Source organism: Silene latifolia, chromosome 9, assembly GCF_048544455.1.
Source record: "Silene latifolia isolate original U9 population chromosome 9, ASM4854445v1, whole genome shotgun sequence".
Taxonomy (NCBI): Eukaryota; Viridiplantae; Streptophyta; class Magnoliopsida; order Caryophyllales; family Caryophyllaceae; genus Silene; species Silene latifolia.
This window is the reverse complement of record NC_133534.1, coordinates 176227853-176233684: the sequence shown is the minus strand read 5'-3', so window position 1 is coordinate 176233684 and position 5832 is coordinate 176227853. Positions and strand designations below refer to the sequence as shown.

The 5832-nt window shown below is 39.7% G+C and overlaps 1 non-coding gene across 1 annotated transcript; it reads left to right on the top strand.

Moving 5' to 3' along the window:
- Positions 1-561: 561 nt before the first annotated feature.
- LOC141602946 (small nucleolar RNA R71) lies at positions 562-668 on the top strand. Its single transcript, XR_012524848.1, has one exon. It is a non-coding gene; the product is annotated as a small nucleolar RNA R71 (small nucleolar RNA).
- The last annotated feature ends 5164 nt before the right edge of the window (positions 669-5832 follow it).

Here is a 5832-nt window from a genome sequence, read left to right as displayed (position 1 = left end):
TTTTGGTTTCTCATGGGTGGTGGAGTGTATGTTGTTTGAGGGTTTTGAACATTTTGGCTTTTGTATGAGAGATTTGGATGGAATTTGGTGTTTTCATTGTAAAAGTTGGAATAAGGGGTACCACTCTTGTATGCTTGGAAAGCATTCACTTGTTCATTTGTTCCCCTACATTCACCTTGGTCATGTCCCAAAGTTCCACAATTCTCACATATCCCACTTGGGATTGATGAGGATGCCGTCATGGCATTAACATGATGCTTTGATGATTTTGAGTTTTCCTCAAGTCTAGCCATAGCTTGTTCAAACTTCAAGTTGATTGTGTCAATGTGAGCACTAAGTTGAGCACCCAATTGAGTAACGGAGTCCACTTCATGCTTTACTCCTCTAGTAGCCTTGCGAGGTCTACTATATTGTGAGTTATGGACCGCCATTTCCTCAATCTTGTTCCATGTTTGATTGTCATCAACTTCGGTGAACATTCCATTTGATCCCATATTGAGAATGTTCCTAGAATCTTCATATAAACCATTCCAAAATTGTTGCACCAAAAACCATTCGCTAAGTCCATGGTGAGGACATGAGCGAAAAATACCTTTAAACCGCTCCCAAGCTTCATACAAAGACTCTTCATCCCTTTGCTTAAAACCCGTAATTTGAGCTCTTAGCATGTTGGTCTTTTCCGGTGGGTAGAATTTTTTGTAGAAAGCTAGAGCCAACTTCTTCCAAGAATCTATTCCAAGGGTGGCCTTATCAAGGCCCTTCAACCATTGCTTTACGGTGCCGATTAAGGAAAAAGGAAATAAGACCCATCTAATTTGGTCTTGAGTCACGCCCGTTTGAGAGATAGCATCACAATAATCGCAAAAGGTTTCCATATGAGAATGACGGTCCTCACTAGGCATCCCCCCGAATTGGCTCCTCTCAACTAGTTGGATGAAGGCGGACTTGGCAATAAAATTTCCGGTGACATGTTGCGGTGTAGGAGTACCATTTGGTAGATTCTCCTCGGTGGGTACGGAGTGTGACGAGAATTTTGGCATTGTAGGTGGATTTTGTGGGTATTGTGTAATGGGTTTTCTTCTCCTTCTATTGCGAAAGGATTGACAAACTCACTAGTGGGTTGAACAACTTCACTAATACCTCGTAAATTCCTCCTAACAACTCTCCTATTGTTCGTCAAGGTTCTTTCGATTTCACGGTCAAAAGGTAACAAATCACCTTGTAACCTTCTAGACATGCAAAATATCAAACAACTCGAAAATGATTAGAACAAACCTTGAGGAGTTTTACTTCCTCAAGGTGAAGAAAGACACAACTAATGACAATAAAAAGAAATCTAAATCAAACAAACACCGTCCCCGGCAACGACGCCATTTTTGATGCGATCCCGCTAAGTGTTCACAAATTAAGATGTGGTCGTTGGTCACGGTCGAATCAAAACACAATTTATAGCTCCACAAACAACTCTACAATTAGTAAAGAGGCAAGTAAAGGTCGGATCCCAAGGGATGGGAGTTGAAATGAGATTTCTATTGTAACTAGTGGTGTCTAAGGGGTGTCACAAATTGGGTTGATGTAGAAGGTTACTAAACTAGAATAACAATGAAAATAAACAAGCAAGATGAATTAAAGGGGTGTAAACAATTGATTAAAGGCACTAGGGTGTCATGGGATCATAGGGGAATCATGGGATATGATCATACAAACATGTTCTCAAATTATAAGCAAGCAATTATTATTGTGATGGATTGAGTTGGGTTATATCTTACAATCCTAGGAAAGTTTGGGTCCCGGAGCCGAATCGATTAGATTGTACAACACCTACAAGTCGACTTAATCTTCCCTACTCAACAACATGCATGGTCTAATGAGACTCGAGTTGGGTTATGTCTTACAAGTCTCATTGAAAAGATAGAAGATGATAGTAAATGCAAGGATTCATAGGCTTAGCATTTCATCAAATATAACATGTGCATGAGTTGAGATCAAAACAAGCAAGCAAATAAAACATGAAAACATATTAATTTAAGCATGAATCATTCCCCATGTTGGTTTCCCCTAATCACCCATTAACCCTAGCTAAGAGACTACTCACTCATTATCATGTTGATCATGCTAGCAAGGTTGTCAATCATACCAACAATATGAAACATGATGAATAAATGAAAGTAATTAACAATAATTAAAAAGGGATTAAGAGATTATACCTACTAATGATTCCAATAATAAAGCAAGAATAATAGAAGTACTTGAATGCTTGATTGAGAGGTTGTCAATCTCCCAATAATAACCCAAATAATCTTCAATTACCCAAAATAAATGATGAACAAAAGAGAGATTAAAGAACTAAAACTTGGATTAAAACTTGATTAATACTTGATTACAATATTGAAGAGAGATTTGATTGATATTAGCTACACTAATTATTGATAAGAAGAACATGCTCCTCTAATTAGACTAATGGGGTATTTATAGTGGAAATTAGGGAGGATGCATTAGGGTTAACTAAGGGCTAAACTAGTAATTACACTTTTTAAGTTGAGCAAGGAGGACCCGGTATTTTTCGAGAGAAGGGCTTCTCTTTTCGTAGCTTGAAGAAGACAATCCGTGCTGTGAAGAAATCCGGGCGGAATAGGGTCGAGACGGGCGGATTGCACCGTTGGAATCCGAGCGGATTCTGGGGAATCCGGGCGGATTGTGGAGGGGGAATCCGAGCGGATTCAGGCAAGGATGCTCGGATTGTGCTGGGGCTGGACGGACGGATTGTTGACAATCCGCTCGGATTGTCAGTCAGCATAGTAACTTCATCTTTTCTTCCCTTTTCTTCATAAATTCCTTGGGGATTTCCTTGGGGACTCAAGGATCTTTTCTCAACATTGCTCTTCTACTATAATATGTACAAAGGCCTTCTAATCTTGTCTCTCCTTGATGCTTGGTCATTGAATTCGATCAATTTAGTCTCGTTTTGCCATGAAAATGCAAGATTCTTACTCCTTTCTTACCAAGGGATCAAAATCTCAAAGAATATGCAAAACAAAGAACTAAAGATAAGAAATGACCCAAATAAGCACTAAAAAGCATGAGAACAAGGCTAATTCGGGGGCTAAATATGCGCCAATTATGGTCACATCACTTGTCGTTAGGAGCACCAAGACCAAAACACAATTTATAACTTCACAAACAACTCTACAATTAGTAAAGAGGCAAGTAAAGGTCGGATCCCAAGGGACGGGAATTGAGATGAGATTTCTATTGCAACTAGTGGTGTCTTAGGGGTGTCACAGTTGGGGTTTGATGTAGAAGGTCACTAAACTAAATAGCAATGAAAGTAAACAAGCAAGATGAATTAACAGAGTTATAAACAATTGATAAAAAGCACTAGGGTGTCATGGGGTCATAGGGGATTCATGGGAATTGATCATACAAACATGTTCTCAAATTATAAGCAAGCAATTATTGTTGTGATGGATTGAGTTGGTTTATATCTTACAATCCTAGGAAATTTTGGGTCCCGGAGCCGAATCGATTAGATTGTACAACACCTACAAGTCGACTTAGTCTTCCCTACTCAACAACAAGCATGGTCTAATGAGACTCGAGTTGGTTTATGTCTTACAAGTCTTATTGAAAAGATAGGTGATGGGTAAAAAATGCAAGGATTCATAGGCTCGCATTTCATCAAACATAACATGTGTATGAGTTGAGATCATAACAAGCAAGCAAATAAACCATGAAAGCATATTAATTTACGCGTGAATCATTCCCCATGTTGGTTTCCCCTAATTACCCATTAACCCTAGCTAAGTGACTACTCACTCATTATCATGTTGATCATGCTAGCAAGGTTGTAATCATACCAACAAAGTGAAACATGATGAATAAATGAAAGTAATTAACAATAATTAAAAAGGGATTAAGAGAATTATACCTACTAATGATTCCAATAATAAAGCAAAGAATAAAAGAAGTACTTGATGCTTGATTGAGAGGTTGTCAATCTCCCAATAATAACCCAAATAATCTTCAATTACCCAAAATAAAGGATGAACAAAAGAGAGAGATTAAGGAAATAAAACTTGTATTAAAACTTGATTAATTGTTGATTACAAAATTAAAGAGAGATTTGATTGATATTAACTACACTAAAGATTGCTAAGAAGAACATGCTCTTCTAATTAGACTAATGGGGTATTTATAGTGGGGATTAGGTGTAGGAATTAGGGTTAACTAAGGGCTTAAGTGATGATTAAGTCCCTACTTAAGGAAACGCCGGTATTTTTGGAAGGATGGGCATCTTTCTTGAAGCTTGAACAAACGAAATTGTCTGCCTGGGAATCTGTGCGTCTTTGGCACGGGACGGGCGGATTCGAGGGTCTCTGCCCGGGCGTCTTTGGGAGAAGACGGGCGTCTTCTGGGGTTGCTGCCCGGGCGTCTTGTGGTGAAGACGCTCGGATTGTGGTGGTGGAGGACGGGCGTCTTCAGGACAATCCGCACGGATTGCTGGACAGTCTCATTTCTTCTTCTTTTCTTCCCTTTTCTTCATAAAATCCTTGGGGATTTCCTCGAGGATGCAAGGATCTTGTCTCATCATTGCCCATCTACTATAGTATGTACAAAGGCCTTCTAATCTTGTCTCTCCTTGATGCTTGGTCATTGAATTCAATCAATTTAGTCTCGTTTTGCCATGAAAATGCAAGGTTTGCACTCCTTTCCTACCAAGGGATGAAAACCTCAAAGAAAATGCAAAACAAAGAACTAAAGACAATAAATAACCCAAATATGCACTAAAAAGCATGGGAACAAGGCTAATTCGGGGACTAAATATGCTCTAATTATGGTCACATCTGGTTCTCCTTGCTCCATGGTGCCCACCATAAGTTGACGAGTGGCATCCTTCCAGATTCCTTGGACTTCCCATTGAGGAATGCACCTCCGGTAGAGCCCATCACTACACTCTTTGTAGAGATTTGGGTCATCCCAAAAGTACCTTTTTACTTCGAATCAGAACCTCTTCCTTTGGTTGTAGTTCAAATTTGGAGGGAGTACCCTTCTAACGATATAGCTGGCATAATCGGCAAACCATGGGGTGATGTGCCTTTTAAGTTGTGTTTGAATGGCCATCAAGATATCTTCGGGAAATGAGTCATTGATCGGCGTTTCTCCTTGTTCATCATGAAACCGGATCCTTGACAAGTGATCCGCCACTACATTTTCGGATCCTTTCTTGTCTCTTATTTCCAAGTCGAATTCTTGAAGAAGCAAAATCCATCTCAACAACCTTGGTTTTGTCTCCTTCTTTATTAAGAGATGTCGGAGAGCACGGTGATCCGAAATGACAATCACTTTGGATCCAAGTAAGTAGGAACGGAATTTGTCCAAATCATAAACAATGGCAAGAAGCTCTTTCTCGGTGGTATCATAGTTCACTTGGGAGGGATCAAGAGTCTTGCTTATATAATAGATGTCATGAAGAGCTCTTCCTACCCGTTGGCTAAGAACCGCTCCAACGGCGTAGTTACTAGCATCACACATGATCTCGAATGGTAGTTCCCAATTTGGAGGTTGAATGATTGGTCCCGAGATTAGTGCTTCTTTGATTCTATTAAAGGCTTCAACACACTCATCAGTTAAATGGAATAGGGCATCTTTAAGTAAGAGTTGAGTGAGGGGTTTTGCTATTTTTGAAAAATCTTTTATGAAACGGCGATAGAAACCCGCGTGACCGAGAAAACTTCTCACCCCTCTAACATTCACGGGAGGTGAGAGTTTCTCTATCACCTCAACCTTAGCTTTATCGACCTCGATGCCCTTTTCCGAGATTAAATGACCCAG